We start from the raw sequence: 21514 nt of genomic DNA, 5'->3' as shown, positions 1-21514 counted from the left end.
AGAATAAAGGGCAGGACATTCAGCCTTTTATTGCCCAATAGCTTATCTAGAATCTGGTGACAAAGTGAAATGACTACACTTTAACCCAGAAGTGTCCATAAGACTATATTTCTTCTTCTTTTTAACCCAGAAGTGTCCATAAGACTATATTTCTTCTTCGTTTTGTTCTTTTTGTTTTGTTTTTTGTTTTGTTTTTTTGATTCTGGATATTGAACCCAGGTGCACCTAACCACTGAGTACATTCCCGGCCCTTTTTATTTTTTATTTTGAGTCAGGGTCTCGCTAAGTTGCTTAGGTTCTTCCTAAATTGCTAAAGCTAGCTTCAAACTCACAATCCTCCTGCCTCAGCACCCAGAGGTGCTGGAATTACAGACGTGAGCCATTGCACCCAGCTCAGAAGCTGTATTTCTAGAGACAAATCTGGTGTACATCAAGGAGGACTTCGTTTAGATCTGTGCAGTCAACACCAGGAACTCTGCCCCAAAAACAATGAAAGAAAGACTGTGCTTCCTATGCAGGACTCCTGAAGAATCCTGTAGTCAAGGATTCACATGAGGCCTGCCTGTCTCTTACAAACCTTCGAAATCTACAAATTCCACAGTCAAGTTAAAAGTTCCTGACCCAACTTTACTCTTGGCCAAGATGCCTGCTACTTAGAATTACCAGTCAAGTTTCATTCTTCCGGGATGCCAGCTTAATCCAGGGTTGCCTCTACTTCACATCACGTAAACCTCAGCATGAAGCTCCAACCATTCTCATACCTTAAAAATACTGTAAAAGGTGGAAGCAAGTACTCTCGAATGAATGAAACTTGACTCATCAGGATGGAGAAATGGAGGATTTATAGATAAGAGTCACTCTGCAGTTTCCTGGCAGCCCTTGGTTCCCTGACTTTCTCCTCCCCCTCTTCCTCTGAACATTGCCAAGAACATTCCAGAAGAGTCTCTTTCTGTAATGCAAACATGTTCCCTCTTCTCTGAAGCTCCATATGATACCCAATCCCTCTGGGAATAAGTGGAATGAATAAGGAATAGTATTCTCTCCATACGGTTACAAATACCTAAATATTTTTCATATTTCTCTAAGAAAATTTCTAGTGAGAGTTGGTGAATTAACTCTTCTTCACCTGATAAACATTAGTTATATGAAGCACTGAGTCATGTGCACTATACTTAATGATGGCGTCTGTGAACTAACCTCACTCCTGGTTGCACCTTCTGAGTATTCTTTTGCTTTTCAGGTGAGATATTTTCCCTATCCTTTTTAGTTTTATTTAATGTAGTTATATTTTAAAAAGATCATTAAAGAGCAAAAAGTAAATGACAATAATGGTTATTACTATTTTGTCAATTTTCTCCCAGTACTTGTTTAATGCCTTTGTATTTTGCATAATTGCGATAGTATTACATTTCAGATGGTAACTTGATATTTTTAAATTAATGTTATTTTAAACAACATTAATTTTATTTTTTTGTCAAAGCTAACATTTTGAAATGCATCCTTGTTATGAAAAACAAAGTTTGATGTAAGAAAGGGACAAAAAAGAAAGGTTACCCTTCTGTGCACAGCTCTCCCCTCTCAATAGCAGCCCCAAAGGAGAGGCCAGACACAGAACACTTCAAAAACCACTGTTCTAAGATCTTAAAAGGAATTCTCTTCCAGTTCTAACCATTGGTTTTTAAGCCATTATTTTAGAGCACAATGTTCTTAGTTTCTTTCACCTATAACCCCATATAGAAGTGTATCTGGAAACAATAATCAGAAAATAATGCAAACAAGAAGTTATAAAAATATTCATTTCAATATTTTCTGGCAATGACAAAACCTAGAGATAATCAATGAACCCAATAAGAGAAAAGTGCTTACACAAAATGACATGATCATATATGGAAAATTAAAAAGTATAAAAACTATGTCTATAAATTTTTTTTTGGTATGGGGATTGAACTCAGGGGCACTTTACCACTGAGTCACATCCCCAGCCCTATTTGATATTTTATTTAAAGACAGAGTCTCACTGAGTTACTTAACACCTTGCTTTTGCTGAGGCTGGCTTTGAACTCACAATCCTCCTGCCTCAGCCTCCCAAGCCGCTGGAATTACAGGCATGCACCACAGCGCCTGGCTATAAACTTTTAATGTTGTTTAAAATAAGGATAGGGAAAATGTCTCACCTGAAAAGCAAAAAATACTCAGAAGGTGCAGCCAGGAGTGAGGTTAGTTCACAGACGCCATCATTAAGTATAGTGCACATGACTCACGCACAAGCTGAACACAATAACCCATGCAGTCAGTCACGAATGCTCAGTCTTCAGACCACCAAAAAACTGTGCGTGGGTGTCTGTGACATGGCAGGCTCTGTGCTGGGCAACCTGCAGTCATCACTTCATTGAATCCTCCCAACACATCTAGGATTGGTGTCATTATTATTCCCAGTTTACAGAAAGAGAAATCCAAGCATTTGCGATAACTTGATATCAAACCAACAACTAGTGAGAGGCAATTCCAAGGGTTATAAGCCCACCTCTTCCTGTTCAAAAGTCTGTTGTAAGGATGGTTTACAGGAAGGCTCTGGGTACCTTTTTTGACCATCCTAGATTCTTCACATGGGAAAATCAGGGAAGAAAGGCCTTAGGAGTCCAGCACTCTAGAATTCAAATCCAGATTCTCCTACCTATTAGTTTTATCATCTTTATGATAATAATTTAGAATTAAATCAAAAATTTATATGATTAGAGAACGTGTATGTGCAAGGCACAAATGTGCTTTATGCTAACTCATTTAATCTTAGAAAAAATACAAATACAATGTAGGTAAATTGTCTAGATCACATAATGAACACTACAAATACCATCCCCCCTTTTTTTTTTCACATGAAGTATGCTTTATAAATCTTCCCTATTACTCCTCTGTATAATACTTACAGGGCGTATGCACATTTTCAAACTTTACTCAGGACAATCATACTGTTCTAATTGTCTCAAAGAGCCACAGCACCATTAAGAAGCAGTTCTGACTGGAACTGGGTGGATGAACTCACACTTCTTGATATCTCTTAAAGTATTAGACAACTTGTGCCAGACAACAGCCCGAGCTGTAGCACAATCACCGTAATTTTCACTTGTGAATTGCTACCCGAAGAAATCAATAATGGGTGTAAGTTTTATCTTTCAGGTGTTACTATAGCTCTATAAAATATTCTTGAATGTATAAGTGTCTGAAGATATAATTTGTGGTTTACTAATCTATTTTCAAATGAAGCAATTTCAGAAATTCATACTAAAACAGAAAAAATATCATTCTAATACCAGACTTAGAATGACTGTTTTCTGTAACAGTACTTTTGTGTATTGTAACTCCCCTTTTGAAAAAGTAAACTGGTTCTAAAAGTTAAGGAATGCCACATAAATGTCACATGAATAACTGCTAAATAATGACCTATGAAATACAGGGGTGGGTGAGGTTAAATTAAACGTATCTACTGAGTATCGACAGCCAGGAATCCCAGTTGCAGGAACAAAATGTCTCATCATTTATACACATTATTAACACTTTAAGATTTTCAACCATCGCTGGGTGGGGTGGCACACACCTGCTATCCCAGCAGCTTGGGAGGCTGAGGCAGGAGGATCTCAAATTCAAAGCCAGCCTCAGCAACGGCAAGGCATTAAGCAAGCTAAGCAACTCACTGAGACCCTGTCTCTAAATAAAATACAAAATGCGGTTGAGGATGTGGCTCAGTGGTTGAGTGCCCCGAGTTCAATCCCAGATATCAAAAAAAAAAAAAAAAAAAAAAAAAAAAAAAAAAAAAAAAAAAATTCGAATCATCAATTGTAAAATGTGTATCTTTTTAAAATAAAAATAACCTATTTTATTTAGGATAAGTTTATAAGGGAAAAAAATCACAACATCTCACCTTATGTGTTTTTAATGTAAAACTAAGGAAGCATTTATGTGAATTTAAATAACTTTACCACTGCACAAAGTTATAAAGCACATAGTGGCTGCTTAATGTTTCTTGATGATTTAATTCTGGCCTTATTTTACACTGTGACCATTTAATGTGTGTCTCGGTCTCTCTCCTTTCTCTCATACACACACACATACCCTGTCTCACAAAGGATTTTATCCACTTATGCTTTAAATCTATGATTTAAATTTATGTCTTAAATGCACTCATTTATTACTTTACTTATTGATTAAACCACAATTTGTTCTTCCCTGAGCATTTAAAATGTATTAAACAGCTGTTGGGAACAATAAAGACAACTCACAAGAAAGTAAATTAATTTAGTTGTCAATTATGCTGCAGAGAAAAATAAACCTAAGACTAGTTTGTTTATTTAATAAAATTTAGAACACTCATTATCAGATCCTTTAATCCAGGGGTGTTGGTGTCAGTGAGAATTTTCATTTTCAAGTCACTTACTCGATGTCTACATGGACTTCATATGCATCCACACATCAACTTTAGAGATGCTTTTACAACTAAAGTTATTACTATTCTGGGGCTGTGGTTGAGCTATGGATGCATACTTTAAAATTAATAGCACTGGTTTTTCTATTTCAAAATGAAATAATGCTGGGTCCCATCATGATAATTTCCATCAAAATGATTCCTTTGCATCAAAGTGCCAAAAGGCAGGTCATTATTACCTCATTTCATACAGGAGGAAGTTAAAACTCATAGAAGCTGAATATTAGAACCAAAGGCACAAGTTTTTACATGTCCAGGTCTAGACTAAACCCCACTTCTATCCAATACTGAAGCACATGGCACCTCTGTCTCTGGTCCTGGTTCTAATACCCCATGAGCTTCACTCACAACGAACCTACAGAACTCAAGAGTCATCAGTCAGCATGCATGCTACTAAGGAATAAGGAATTAAATAGGAGGAAGTCAAAGATTTATTTAAAGCGAACTGAATACTTAATCTCAAAAGGACCACCTTGTTTCTGAGTCAACTGAACATAACTACCCCTCTGGAAAACCTGATGGATCATAGATAGGCTATACTACAGTCACATGTTTTATCTGTCAAACTACAAACTAAGGATCCATGCCAAGTAGGAGCCAAAAAAGGAGCGTGGGAAAGCCTGTGGGTTGGGGTAAGGGTTAGGGAAACAGCTGCTATGGGCATGATACAAAAAGAAGGGAAAAAATAGAGAAAAATCAGCAATAAATAGCTCATAACTATCTCAACCTTCTGTGGTTAATAAAGTCTTTAAATAAAAGATATTTTGGAGAGTTAAAAAAACATGCTATTAACTTTCTCAGCAATCCTGAAAGATCTGATCTTAGGATCAAAATGTAATGAAATTTTTAAATGTTTTATTACATTTGACATTCTTATGTCTAATAATTATTCCTATGTATTAAACTAAGAAAATTAACCTTTCACTTTTAAAAATATCAAGAACTGCCCTAATTTTAAACCACAAAAAAAGATTAGAAAGAAAAACAGTAACTCAACGTTAATTGTGTTTCTACGTGAAAATATTTGTAGTTGGCCCAGAAGAAAAAGACAAATATGTGAGTCTCTGTCTTTAAAGAATTTATAGTCTCAAAAGTCTGTTTCATTTAGTCAGCAAACATTCTCTTTTTTGCCAAGTACAGTTTTTCATACTTGAACACAATTACTCTAGAGCTATCTTAAAATTTGCTATCAAATGATGTTAACTATAATCACAGGGAAAAATTCTTATACCTTCACAATTTATAATTCAAGGCAAACAAAATAGCAAGAGGTTGATCAGATTTCTGAAAACCTATACTAGAAAGGGAGACCTCAGAGACTTTCTATGCCATGACTTAGAGAAAAATCACTTTGTGCTGACTTCTCATTCTATCCATCTCTGTATTGACGACATTGGATTGGATGATGCACGAGGTTTATTCCTGCCACATGCTTTTAAATCTAAATCTGCCCTAAGTGCATCTCTATTTTCTTCCTAACTACGTAGATTCCTAAGAGTACATCTTTGTCTACAAACTCCCAAGAAATTTTGTGTATTTCTACAGTCTTACTGGTCATCTTAAGAAGGGATGTCAAAAGCACATAACTCAAAGGTCTATTACGTATAGTATGCTATGTGTATATATGTATAAAGTATGTATGTGTGTATATATATATATATGTATATACATATAATGTAGTGCATACAATTCTCATTACTGTACCTTTATTTATTTATTTAATTAAAAAATAGCACTATAGAATTCCCCTAGGCCAGCTCCCCAAATTTACACTGTTGCCAATTTTGCCTGTCTTGGGGATATTTCATTATTTTCCACCATCTTCCAACTCCTGAAGATAGAAACCTGAAAGCTCTTTTTGCCTCCTACCTTTTAGTCACCCCTTAAAATAGAAGAGAATCTATAGCAACACGGTTCTTTTTAAAATAATAAAGCCTCTGAAATCACTTTATTTTCCCTCTACCACCTTAGACAAAGACATCATCCTCCACGGTCCAGACTCCTAGTCTACCACTTACTAATCAAATCACTATTTTTCTTTGAACACTTAAAACACTAAACAGCTTGTGGGAATGGTGGGACAATAAAGACAACTCACAACTATGTGCAAATATTTGTACATAAATATAATCTTGGCTGCCTCTAATTCACGCTCCCTAATGCAGGTGAACCATCAAACTTTAAAACACAAAGTAAACCATGACAGTTCCCTGGCTAAAGTTTCAAATAACTTCCTTTAGGGTTCACTTCAAAGACCCTAACAGGTGCAAGAAGTAGTCCTGCCTCACCCATCCCTGCCTGTCATCTCGGGTTTGCTATCACCCTTCTCTGTGCTCGGCTCTACCAGGTGCCTGCCTCTCAGTTCCCCAGCAAGCAACAGCATGGCTATTCCACCCAGGCCCTTACATGTGTTACTTACTTAGTTCCTTGAGTCCCTTCTCAAAGGCACTCTCCTCCCCATAGAAAAGTAAAATCTCTTGTTGAGTATTTTGTATTCCTTTAATCATATTCATGGAATTCTAACTACTTAGTATATTCCTCCTGGACCATAAAACCCACAAAGGCAGGCTGGTGCTATTCTGATCGTCTTTTGATTCACAGGATGGACCTGGGTTTCAAGGCGTCAGATTGAACCGAATGAGCCAATACATCGACAGCCTTTAAACATGCATCCCTCACTTGGATCACAGTGATTTTGTGATTTTGACAGTTAATATGATGCTCTTCGATGTTAACAGAAAGAAAGAAAATGAGACTGATGAAGCCCCTCCACATGAGCTGGAAGAAAAGAAAGCCTCAGAATCGCCCTTCCCACTCAGCAATGATCTTGAGTTTCGAGTCATTCAGAAAAGGAGGAGAATTAAGAACACTGAGTAACTCAGAAGAAATCAAAAGTGAAAGGGCTACAGAATATTCCCCACATATACTCCACATGTCCTGTTGCCAATGTTATTGATTCAGGTGGTGTCCATTTTTCCCTTTCTTGAAAAACAAAAAGAGATATATCGAGGACTTTTAATGATGGCAAGATGCTAGGCTAAATAAACATATATTGAACCAAGAAAACTGCCTGTGTGCTTCTCAGGAGGAAAAAAGAACAGTAATAATTGACTTAAATGTCTTCAAACTGAAAAGTCCCTTCAAAAATTACGGGTGGTTGGTTTAGAAAGAACGGCAAGGTAGGAAAGGACACTTGTGTCATGAACACTTTTATAGTATATCCATAATTTATTCTATCATTGTACTAGTAATATAAAGTGCTACCTACATAACAAATATTTATTCCCCACTGAATATATATTTTTACCCTAAGTTTGCTAAGGTGGTACTACAGGAAAAAGGCAAAGTTTTTAAAAAGCTGACATCTACTGAGCAAAGTATTAACTAGTGCAACCCAAATCTGTAACCAGTGTTTAAGTGTATCTGTGTAAACTATAAACAGGACTATAGCAATTATGATGTTTTAATGAGGAAGGTGAACTATGCTGAACCATGGTATTTGGATAGCTCATGAGAAGTTGAAATTCTCATCTTAGAGGGATTAAAGCAAAAAAAGAAGTGTAAACATGGAGAATATTAAATGACTATGCAAGCCCTAGGCTAATAATGATGCATATATTTAAGCATACAGTAACGAAGTCATTTTTTAAAAGCCTCAAACTAGATTAGGAAGCCCTTAGGAATTATGTAGAAGGGGCTAGACGAAATGGAGAATATCGGGTGAGGAAGTGTAATGATCTTAGCAAGGAGGGGGCGATTCGGGGCCTGGAAGTTGTGCCAACCCACGGAACCCATGGAATTCCATTCATAGTAGTCCTCTGGTCCACAACCAGAAGATAGTCATTTTATAAAGGTGATTATGGCTGTAAAGGAGGGAGAGACTCTCCAGAGACCTGCTAAGACATTATTTTAGTAACTCAGGTGTAAAGTGAGACTTATACTCCATGATAGTCAAGAGACACAGATGAAAGAAAAAGAGTAAGTTGCATAAGAATGTCAACCTAAGAAATGTCAAAATTCTCACACGTCACAATATGGTGAGAACCTTGAGTACATTATGCAGAGTCATAAATACCAATCAAAAAAAATCAAACACTGTATGATTCCACTTATATGAGGTAATTAAAGTCATCAAATTCATGGAGGCAAAAGTACAAAGGCAATTACCAGGGACTTGGTAGAGTGAAAAATGGTGTTTATTGTCTAATGGGCACAGTTTCCGTTGTACAAGGTGAAAAGAGCTCTGGAGATGGACAGTGGTGAAGGCCGCATCCAGTGTGAATGAACTTAATATCACCAAAACACATTTCAAAATGGTGAAGGTGGTAAATTTTATGTTACACATATGTACTACATCCCAATTTAGCAAATTAATTTTAAAATATACAAGATAATTTAATGTCAGATGAGAATTATGGTTAAAGAAGAATTCCAAACTACTCTCAGAACACTAGCTTAGAAGGTGGGGTAAATATTTGCTATGGAAATAATGTAAAGGGATCCAGTCCCACAGGGGAGAAGGCTATGAATGGTCAAACACATTTGATGGAAACATGTAAATGGAAATGTTTTCTAGACATCTGGAGACAACAGATAAGGCTCTGTGGACAGAGCAGGAAATACCCTGGTTTTAAATTTAAGTGTCACCATTTTGAGGGGAGAGAGGAACCAATCGTCAGTTCAGTTCTGAGCCCTAGCCTTTACTTTTGAAATAATTTCTATCTGAAAATACTTATTTTGTATTTGAGTAACTCTGAATTAAAATGGTCTCTTAATAACAGCATCTTTTTTTTAATAACTTCATTGAAGTCTATTTGACAAGTAAAAATTGGGTTTGATACCCAGTACGACTAACACACACGATGCATGTATTAGAGGGTACATTCTTTTTCCAAAAACAAAGTCTTTTGATGAAAATAGTCGGTGTAATAGCAGAAACTAACTCTAGATTCTGGCTAGCTTAAGGCAGAGTTATTCATAGAACAAGGCGCAAGAGCACAGGGTAGCCTCAGGGAAGAACAGCTATAATTCTGAGTGGAAATCCCTCTCCCTCCCTTCCCATTCATTCTTTCTGCAAACTGACTTTCTCCTTAGCACTACAGCTTTTGCACTTTGGGAAAGACTGACTTAACCCTCCTGAGGTCTCAGCACCAAATTCCTGGATCCAAATCTGAACTGCTCAGTTGGGCCCAATTGAGTATGGCAAAGACAAGTGAGTCATACCAAACTAGGGGACTTTCCTGAGCAAGTCTACAAAATAAGTACAGTCCAATCCCACAGAGAATGGACAAGTGCATCTCAGGGAATAGGAAAGATGTTAAGAGATGCAAAAACCAGATCAGACAAAGGAGAATTGAGCAAAATGGACATTGTTAGCAAGGGGAGAAGACCAGAGTATCCTAAAAGGCATACAAAACAGGACATACATGTTAGGGAGAAAAAAGAAAATAGACATTAGGGAAAAGGCATCAAAGTCACAATGGCAATTTTGACTCAATGTAACAATCATCCTATTGCAATATTTTGATAAAATAACTTTATATGTGAACTAACACTTATTTATATTAGTATTCCATAAACCTGAAGAGCAGGGATTTAAATTCTAATTTAAAAGATGAAAAAACTAAAGCAGAGACACTCACCAACTTGCCCAATATCAAATTGTTAAGATGTAGCAGAATCACAACTTGCACTGATGTGCATTTGATCCAAAACCTTTCTCTTCCTAATATAGGCATCACTCTGTACCCATCTGATGGCAGTATGCTCTCTTTCATTCCAGTATTCAAATAGTGACCAAATAAATCTATGTCACAGAAATACTAGAGCATCAAATTCATCTCTGGGTGGGAGACTTACTATCTTGCCTCTCCATTGCTTGCCAGTTATAATATTCCATGAACTTATTTTTCTTATGCAGTAACATCATTTTGAAAGTGTTCATTATGAAGCAAGATAAATATCTTTCCCATCTATCAAACATTTGCAATCTTGGTAATTTCCAAAAAGAAAATATTCCCCAGAGCCATCAGTATTGGTAAGAATTCTGTTTTCATCTTCTTATAAGGAACTCATTCTCAATTCTATTCTCTTTTAAGGAAAAGACATTTGATTCATCTTCAAATAAGTAACAGTAAATATATGCAAATAGTGGAGGGAGTTATAGAAGTAATCAAAACTGGTAAAAAGCCTAAAATAGAATTTTTTAAAAAGTAAACCTATAAATCTGAATGTAGTTTCATGCTATTTCACTAACTTACCAAATAATCATTAAGAACAGATCTTGTAAATATCACTTTCAAGCTCCTGATTTCAGATGCATCAGACCCAGGACCTACACCAGGAGGAGTTCAGGTGGAGATGTTTCCAAGTTGCTAGAGCTCTGGGTTTGCCTGCACTGCCTTCAAAAGCCTGGACCAAATTTGTTTAAGCCTATACATTAACTGAGTTTACAAAGGATTTTGTTTGACACAGATAGTCCCTTTCTAGAAGGAAAACAGTATGGGAGGAGAGGGGAAGGAAAGAAAACACACATGCCGTTCCTTCAGAGTTTTCAAGACCTTCATCACTATACTTTGAGAAATGCAGCAGAAACTATGTATGCACACATAATTGATGTTGTCACAGACTTTAAAAATTTAATGACACTTAGAAAAATCTGTTAAGATTTGAGAAATGTGTCAAATGAAATGAAAACTATAATGAGTGAAAGAATGGTGATAAATTATATAATCACCCAGGATTTTGTATTTGCCTGTAAAACTCATTTATATAGTTTACAGATTATAAACAGAATATTTGAGAAGAAAATTCTGAATAGGGAAAAAGTAAGAACAGATGCTATGGTAAGAAAATTATTTATAAATGCATTTCATCTTTGAAATAAAAATAAATGACCCTAGTGAAAAGAAACTCTTCAGTGAATACCATGTGCAAATTAAAATCAGCTTGAGCCAATTTTCCATGTAAAAATGTGTTGCCCCCTAATAAGAAAGTGTTTTCAAACACATGAACAGCAGTATGTATACCAGAATAAACAACATCATGAAGACTATCAATCTTTGGAACTGTAAATTTTCATTTAAGAGAAACAGGTCCTACACTAATATTTTATGAAGGAAACTATAAATTTTCATTCAAGACAGATAGTTCCTACAGTAATATTTTATTAAGGAAAACTGATAACACGTTCACATTTTTCAACTTAATCTATACCCATATGGATTTCTAAAATATTAAGTTAAATGTGAATTTTCTAATAAAATTTTACTTGAAAGAAAATACATTTTACTATACTTTGGTATAAGAAAAGTCTGACCCATAATGAATTCCAAGTTCGGGGGAGTGATTTTTTATGCACTAGTACCTTGTCTTCATATAGTCAATAAGAATATAGATATATATTATAGAAGCCAACTGGAAGTAATTTTCAAATAAACTGTCATAAATTTACAAAACTCAACTTGAAACTCTAAACTTAAGCCCTCCACAGTCAATTAAACTTTTAAGTCTAAGCCACAGAATCTTTGTATTGGAACTATCTGGGGAGTGCTGGTATACCTTTCTGCTTCTATCCAGTCTAATCTAATCTAATAAACTAGCTTCCGCCCTTCTCAGGGAACCTTGACAACCAGCTCCAGTATATGACAACAGGGTACGTTATACCTGAATTAGAGCTACAATTTTTTAGAACAGGAACACCTACAAGAAGACATGTCAAACAATCTTCTGCCTCTTTTGCCTTTTTTAAAAACAGGCATTCAATAGAAATTTAAACTGCTTGATTTGGAAAAAAAAAAAAAAAACATTTAGTGAACATCTATTCTGAACCCTACCTACCATGTACCTATGAGGAAAAGGAAATAATATTAAGTCCTACTATGTGCCTGGTACTTTAATAGATACTACTTTGGTAGAGGCTGTAAGCAAAATCTCTTAAGGAAATAACATTAGGAGATAGGAAACGTCCTCATTAAGAAGAGGAAGAAAAAGCCATATTCTGCTTGAGAACTTACACTGCCTTAGGAAGTCGCTATTGCCATGACAGCCCAGGGGGACCTGGTGGCCAACTGAGGCCAGCAGTCAAGTGGGTCATTGAGCTGAGTGGGCCTGGAAGAGGCAGCGGGGGCCAAAGTGACTGTAGCAATAGCCAGGGAGATTCAGTATACCCAGTCAGTTACTTGGATAAGCAAGTACCCGATATCAGCATGCAGGAGACAGACTGGATCCTGGTGAAGAAGCACTACTGGGACATGGCCTTGAGCCACCTCAAACAGATTTCCATGAACTCCTCATCATGAACATGGCAGGAAATACTATCTCCATCCTCCCTACTGTGACAATGTGCATGATGGGCCTGGCAACCCATTCAAGCACTTATGGCCATTTCAGCCACTTTCAAGATACTAGAAAGTTCAAGCCAGAAGTTTCTTCAGGGTTTGGTCTATCTCATTGGGAACTTAATGGGTTTGGCATTGGCTGTTTACCAGTGCCAGTCTATGGGACCTTTGCCTACACATGCATTCAAATGGTTACTCTTCATTAGAGTCCTGAGAGAATGGAGTTCAATGGTGGAGGATTGCTTTCGTGAACCTGACAAAGAAGCCCCTGGTGCCTAAATATTTGGGCCTCTTCCCTTCCATGTAGGCCAAGAGAAGAGACTAGAGAGTCCTGAAATAATTGCACACATATACAGTCAACTAATCTTTAACAAAAACACCAGGATACACAATGGGGAAAGAATATTTCTTCAATAAATGTGTTGTGGAAACTGAGTATCCAGGCCACAAAACAATACAATGGGATCCAAACTTAATTATAAGACCTGAAATCATAAAACTTCCAGAAGAAAACAGAGAAAAAGCTCCTTCACATTAGTACTGATAATGATAGTTTGGATACAACACCAGAAACATATGCAACAAAGGCAAAGATAAACAAATGAAACTTCACCAAACTAAAACCTTCTACACAACAAAGGAAATGATCAACAAAGTGGAAGAGCAGCCCTGAGAATGGAAGAAAATATCTTCAAACCTACATCTGATCAGGAATTAAGATCCAAAATATTTAAGGAACTCAGATATCAATAACATAACAATAGATTTTAAAATGGTGAAAGACCTGAATGGAAATGAACACATACAAATAGCCAAAAGGTATAAGAAAAATGTTCCCCATCACTAATCATCAGAACAATTAAAATAAAAAGCACAATGCAAAATCACTGCACACCTCTTAGGATGAATTTTCAAAAGACAAAAGAACATGGGTCAGAATGCTTTTGAGTCCCTGGTTGGGTGTGGGGGACATGAAAAAATAAGGTGTAGAGAAAGGAAATCTTTGCACACTGCTGGTGGGAAAGTAAATTAACAACAGTCATCATGTAAAAAAATGGAGTTTCCTCAAAAAATTAAAAATAGCACTAATGGGCTGCAAGTGTAGCCCAGTGGTAACACTGGGAGCGTAACCCAATGTAGAGCATTTGCCTAGCACTAGTAAGACCCTCGGTTTAATCCCAGCACTGCAAAAATAAATGAAGTAAAGAATAAAACTGGAACTACCATGTGATCCAGCAATCCCACTACTGGGTATGTATACAAAGAAAATTAAATCAACATCAGAGAGATATGTGTACACCCATAATCATTGCAGCACTATTCACAATAGCCAAGATTTGGGTTAACCTAAGTATCCACTGACAAATGAAGAAAATGTGGTGTGTGTGTGTGTGTGTGTGTGTGTGTACACAAACACACCAAAATATTACTCAGCTACTGAAAAAAAAGGAAGGAAATCCTGCCACTTGCAACGACATGGAAGAACCTGCAGGACATTATGCTAAGTGAAATAAAGTAGACACAGAAAGACAAATACCACATGATCTCACTTACATGTGAAATTTTAAAGGTCAAAGTCCTAGAAACAGAATAGAATGGTGGTTGCCAAAGACTGGGAAGCAGGAGAGGGAGAGATATTGGTCCAAGGGTACCAACTTTTGGTTACATATAATCAGTAAGTTCTGTGGATGTGACACACAGGGAACGACTATAGTTAATAGTACTGTATTGTTCTCTTGAAATTTACTCAGAAAACAGATGCTAAGTGTCCTCACACACACTCAGCTGTATGTGGTGATAAATGTGTTGGGTTAATTTGATTATGGTAATCATTTCACAATGAAAACCTATACCAAATCATTGCATTGTACATTATAAATATTTATAATTTTAATTTATCAATAAATCCCCATAAAGCTGGGAGGAAGAAAAGAAGAAGATGGGAAGTCTATGAAGTGGTCAGTAAAATAAGACCACACAACAGAGTAAGGAAATGCTCTACTGTGGGACTCTACATACACCGAGCTCAGTGAAATGAGAATGAGCTGTATGGATGTGGAAGGTTTCATGAGACAGGTCTGGAAATAGGTCATGAGGATGAACAGAATTTTAGTAAGTACAGAAGAGAAATAGGTCATCCCAAGGCCTGGAAGAGGATGAAGGTGCAAAGGACCCTGGCAGGTTCACAGAAAATGGGTTGTATAAGAGCAGGGAGAGGCCAAGGTAAACTTTAGGAGCAAACCCTCACGTGACAAAAACAACAAAACACAGCTCCCAGGGATGGAGAGAAAATTGTTGAGGAGAGAGAGGAAGAATTAATACCATGCAGTCATTTAAGTAGCATGGTCCCTATTTCCCCTTTCCATTTCCCCTAGTGCTTTTCCCTCCTGCACACCAAATTCAAACCTTTACACAGCAAGGCTGACCTTTTATTCATTCTCCCTCTGAATAAAACAATTGGTCAGAATAAATGTTGGATAAAGAAATAAGTAAGGTCAGCAGAAAACTTTGTGTTCAAATCAGCAAGCAGTAAAGAACAGCATTATTGGTTCCTGGCCAGGGATTAGCCAGTAGATAGAGGCACATTTTAAAGAATCTATGAGCCAGGTCCCATCCAGAAAAACAATTGTTAAGCTACACAGAGGAGGAATACCAACGTGCCTGACAAGCTCAAGGAATGTGAATCATGCTTGCTGAGGAAAATAATTTAGATATACACAAATAAGGTGGCCTGAGGTGGACAGGTCCCAGAGGTGAATCTCTTGGGATCACTATTTCCAGAAGAGAGATAATAGATAAAGTCAGATCAGTGACAGAAAACACAGAATTCCTATAGGTTCTATGTTAGAATTCATGTAGGTTCTTTTGTAAGCAATAAATCAATACTAATTTATTACTTAATGAGTGCTTGTCACATATTAGTGTGCCAAGTTAAATCCAGAATAAAGAACAAATTAAGAGATGTGGTTCCTGACCTGAAAGAACTTACGGTATTATGTTTTTGACTTGGAAATTATCAAAGTTGTTTCTTTCCATTCTTTTTAACTTTCATTTACTTGACTTCCTACATAATGATTTTACTGAGTACACAACTAGTTTTAAGTAGCATGAAACTCTAAATGTATAATTAAGTTATTTTTGTAAAATTTAACTCAGAAAAAGAGGGAGAGGAAATAATATTTTCCCTCTGAAATAAAGCTATAAACCTCATTTACTGAAAGAAGCAAATTAGTAAACTGTCAAAGGAGTTTTAAGGAAACACACAAATGCCTATCAATGTGGCAGATCATCATCTCTACTGCAGTTTCTCCCCAAGTTTAACACTAGGGCCTCAAAAGTCACCCTACACTTTTCTGTCTTTTAAAATATTGAAATCTAGCCAAGTGAAATCACTTTAGATATGCAAACTTACCTGCCAAAATGTGGCGAAATCCAGGAAAAGCCTTTGAAAAGAAATAATTTATTGGAAAGTATAAGTAGAGTATTAACATTGAACTTTAAATTAAATTTCACAGTATGAAAATGCTGTTATCATGTAAATATAGGTGTCCCCCAATAGCTCATTTGTGAGATAACACAAGAAGGTTTGGAGGTAAAATGATTGTGTTAAGGCACTCATAACCCAATCAGTGAATTAATCCCCTAATAGGGATTAACTGAGTGATAACTGTAGGCTGGTAGGGTGTAGCTCAAGGTCTTTGGGGGCTTGCCTTTGGAGTACATATTTGGTGAGCTTTGTTTATTCTCTGTTTCCATCCACCACACTCCTCTGCCATGATGCTCTGCCTTACCTGGTCCCCAAGAAATGGGGTGGGCTATCTATGGACTAAGGCCTCTGAAATTGTGAGACCCCAAATAAACTTTTCCTCCTCTAAAATTGTTGTTGTTGTCAGGTCTTTAGTCACAGCAATGAAAAGGCTGACTAAAAACAAAAACCTACCATGTAACTATTCTCAAGATATATATATGTTTATAAATCTACACATATTATGTATGAATAATCTAGAGCAAATTCCTGATTGTTCCAGAAATTCCTAAATAAAAATGTATTGTAATTGACAGTACTCATTTTTTTGTTTTTATTTGAAACTCAGATTTGAAAAAGCCCTGATAAAAAATGACAACAGACCTTTTTTGTCAGTGTGCTTAATTAGAATTAGGGTGTACTATGTACTTGCCCAAACACTAATTAAATGCTTTGACAGCAACAATAAAAATTCATGTGATGTCATTCCTTAAGTAGAGAGAAAAATATGATATTACTATAGAATGAGTGGGAGGTATATATTATTTCTCTATTCCTTTATAACTGCCTTTCATCAAATGCTTCTCGTTCATACATTAAATTTTCTTCTTAATTTTAAATATAATCTTTACTAGTATACAACCTTGCATTTCACAGAAATATAAGCCAGCACATAGTACTCATCATGAGGTATTTAACTCTCATAGCTCAGAGCTAGGATTATATCAACATAATCCTGTGCCTCTGAAGGGCTATTCTCTTACAACTAGATACAGGCTTATTTTTCAATCCAGCATCAAAAAAAAAAAATTGACAGTATTATAAAAATAAAGGGAGAACAGAACTTCTATTTTATACAAAGAAAAAGTCTGAATGATTTGTCAATTTTCAAATGTTTCTAATAAAAATCATAAAATTCTATCCATTAATTTCTTCCCCAAAATTCAAAATGCTAAATATTTTCCAAAACTGTTACATTGAAAATAAAAACAACAATGTCTGGGATCCACCTCAGGTCATCGAATCCAAATCTTTAGAGCATCAGACACCCAATATTCAACTGACCTGGCAGTCCTGTAAGCCCCACACAATTTATCTTGTAGCCCTTTCTTCCAAAATTCCCAGAACTATTCCCAAGGCTCCATGTACATTACCTGCCCCTACCTCTGTTAACTTCCGAGTGTTACCTATAAACTGGAAATAACCACCAAACTCCACACTAATGTTAGATTTAATGAGAATGATGTATACTTAAGATATCTAAGGGGCTGGGGCTGTAGGTCAGTGGCAGAGCACTTGCCTAGTTAACATGTCTGAGGCACTGGGTTTGATCCTCAGCAGGGGTGGGGGGTGGGATGTAGAGAAAGAAAATTTTAGAAAAGTGTTCTGTCCATCTACACCAAAAAAATTTTTTTAATTAAAAAAAATTTTAAGGTATCTAAATTTTTATTTTTATTGTTATTATTACCACCACCAGGAATTGAACTCAGGGTTACTTAACAACTGAGCCACTTCCCCAGTCCTTTTTAAATTTTTTTTTTTTTTTTTTTTTTGAGACAGTGTCTTACTAAGTTGCTTAGAGCCTCACTAAGTTGCTGAGGCTGGCTTTAAATTTGAGATCCTCCTGCCTCAGCCTCTGGAGCTGCTAGGATTACATGCATATGCCACCGTGCTTGGCAAGATATCTAAATTCCCAATAGTACTGTCTACATGTAAGTTATGGTGATATCTCATTTACTCAAAAGCATTTAAGGACCATCTGTGTGTGGTGACACATACCTATAACCACAGCAACATGGGAGGTTGAGACAGGAAGACCTCTAGTTTGAAGCTAGACTCAGCAATGTGGTGAGACCCTGTCTCAGAATACACAGAAAGGGCTGGGGATATAGCTCAAAGGTAAAGCATCCTGGGTTCAATCCCCATTACAAAAATAAGAAAGGAAAAAATAAACACGTTATGAATCATCTACATGGTACTGTTAGGTAAACAATATAGGCCCCAGCAGAGATAAATTCAATCATACATAAACTCCCCTCAAGGAATTCACTCTCACTTTTTAAAATATTCATAATCCAAGGTGGAAAATAAGTGTCATAAGGACGTAAGTGATACAGAGTTATGGAACCCAGAGAAGGGAAAAGGATCTAGAAATTGGGATAATTTGAAAATGCATTATGAAGCAGTAAGTGGGGAAAATTGTAAACTAAGCAAGTTTGAGATCAAGATAGAGATGAGCAGTAGAGATGGGGTGCAAAGAAGAGGTGATGGAAGTAGGAATTCAAGAGATGCCATGATCTCCGTCAGGAGTGGGTGAGGGAAGGAAGGAGCAGTGTGAGCAATTAAAATCAGCTAGAAAATTACATTGACAATGGAAGTGGTGGTTTTAAGACTGAAAGGATAGGAAGGCAGGTGAAAGAGCTGCAGAGGTGTTTACCTGAAAGGCAACCAAAAATGGCAATCTGCTTTTGGTAAAAGGAATGACATGATTTTATAATAACATTCAACCACAATGCTGCCACAATTAGAGTTGCATGTCATGAAGTGTAGGATAGCGGTGCAGGGAATGAATTAATATTCACAAAGCAAGGAGGCAGGAAGACCAGATGGGCAGCTTCCACAACAGCCCATTCAAGCACAATGTGATGTGTCCAGTGAGAGTGAAAAGGGAAGGGAAGAGTTTCCAAAATGATTGCCCCTCTGAAACAGGTTAGATGCTATGAATTCCAGTGATGCGTCTGATGTCTAGTGTAAAGAAGCCATCGCAGTCAGACTGACCAGGACCCAAACCCAGGTTCTGCATCTGATGAGCAATGAGATCCTGGGTAAGTTAACACAACCGATTTGAGCTTTGGACATGAGTAACAGTGCATATTCTAACCTTATTGAGAGAACACAAGGCACTATCTGTAAAATGCTTATTTAGCATGTTGGGAAAAATGGGCAACAGGGAAGAGAACAAACAAGATACAAAAATGAGGGTTAAAATATTAACCATACTAAGGAGTCAACATGGACTTTTAGAACAAAACTGAGCTATACAGTTCGCCCCAACAGCACCTGGCTGTGTCTCAAGGCTTTTCATTCTCCCACCTCTGGCTTTGAGTAGCAGCTCCCTCTTTTTAAAAATAGAGGTCTTTGGAACATGTGCCAGAACACAGAAACAGACCTCTAGAAGGTAAAATGACACCTGCATCCCTGGCTGCTGATCTCATGTGTGTTCTGAATGGAGAAAGGATGAATGGAAGTATTTACCACTGGATGGTTCAAACTGGACTGGCACAGAACTGGACTAATAGAAAACTGCAGATGCCAGCTGAGGGGTCTTACAGTGACTAGAAACATGGACTTACTCAGAATTCTAAGTCCAGTCCAATCACTGGTGCACAAAAATCCACCTCATTTGAAAAGATGAGATGGAAAACTGTTATAAATTGAGTGCTTAAAGCAATATTCAAGAAACGTGTATAAATGCCTTGCCAAAGATGGTTATAACATCCTTAGAACCGTTTTATGAATTCAGGATATTGCTTATACTGGTTTAAGGGGTGGAAAAAAAATTTTGTCCCCTCATTGTTGGGAAAAAAAAAAAAAAAAAAAAAAAACCTAATGAAAGGCAAATATGTTAATGCTCCTGAAGCAAATATGTAATTTATGTCCACATTTTTGCCACGTGTTAAGAGACTTCTTTGCTTCTCTGGTAGGTAACTAGAATTCTAGTACCTTCCATTCTTTACTAATAACCAATCAAATAGGAAAATTTCAGATGTAACACAAAACTTAAATGTCCTGATTGACATGCTCAAACAGTCTCCTGTGTGTCTTTTATTCTCTTCCTGTCCTCGCTTATCTTTCCATGAGAATGTGATAGACATGATCAGTTTTGGAAAACTTCCCTAGTTTGCAGTTAAGCTCCCCATCACAGTTGCTGAAGCTCCTCAGTCAAAATAGTGGTTCAATATAAAAAGTTAACATTATTGCCATGTCAGTGCAATAGAAAAAACTTCCTATTTGTATCTCGTGTTCACAGCAATTATTCACAATAGTGAAATGATCCAATGGAATATGATTCAGCCTCCAAGAGGAAGACATTCCACAATTCCAATAAAGGATACAGCACGGATGAACACTGAAGTCATGTTCAGTGAAATTAGCCAGTCACAAAAACCAAGTACTGTCCTGTTCCACTAGGGTAAGATCAAGAGTGGTTAAATTCATGGAGACAGAAAACAGAAGGGTGGTTACCAAAAGCTGGGGGAGGAGGAAATGGAGAGTGGGCATTTGATGGGTATAGTTTGGGAAGATGAAAATATTCTGGAAATGGACGGTGTTAGTGGGTGCCCTAAAATAGGAACATAATATCGTGCAACTATATTAACAACTTATCTGTTGTTTTGCTTTCTGTGGGTTCAGTTACCCTGGGTCAACCATTGCAGGACTATAGTTTTGGTGATCAAGAAACCCTTTCATGTAGCCTACGGTAATATCACAGCGGCTACGTCGTTGGTCATCTTATCACTCAGGCTGTCAACTCGTGTCATCACAAGAGGAGTGAGTACAGTAGAGGATGGAGAGACAGGAAGACCACACCCACATGACTACAAGACATTGTTATAATCGTTCGCTCTATTACTACTCACTGTCATTAATCTCTTACTAGGCATAATCTCAAGGTGAGCATTATATCAGAGGTATGCATGTATAGAATAAAGGTATAGATGGGGTTTCAGACATCCAACAGACATTTGGGAACGTATATCTACTCCACAGATAAGGGAGAGCAGTATGCTTAAAATGGTTAAAAAGGCACATTTTGGGGCTGGGGAGATAGCTCAGTTGGTAGAGTGCTTGCCTTGCAAGCACGAGGCCCTGGGATCAATCCCCAGCACCAAAAAAAAAAAAAAAAAAAAAAGGCACATTTTATGTCATATATATTTTACTATTACTCTGTGT

General features: G+C 36.9%; 1 protein-coding gene and 1 pseudogene across 1 annotated transcript in view; one reads left to right on the top strand and one right to left on the bottom strand.

The window, feature by feature from the left end:
• Positions 1–21514, bottom strand: part of Pde3a (phosphodiesterase 3A) — a 309213-nt gene that overhangs the window by 258310 nt on the left and 29389 nt on the right. The gene's annotated exons all lie outside the window — the stretch shown is intronic.
• Positions 12518–13067, top strand: LOC124982154 (ER membrane protein complex subunit 4-like; annotated as a pseudogene).

Source organism: Sciurus carolinensis, chromosome 4 (genome assembly GCF_902686445.1).
Source record: "Sciurus carolinensis chromosome 4, mSciCar1.2, whole genome shotgun sequence".
In the NCBI taxonomy this organism is placed as follows: Eukaryota; Metazoa; Chordata; class Mammalia; order Rodentia; family Sciuridae; genus Sciurus; species Sciurus carolinensis.
Note: the sequence above shows the minus strand (reverse complement) of the source record. Positions and strands in the feature narration are given on the sequence as shown.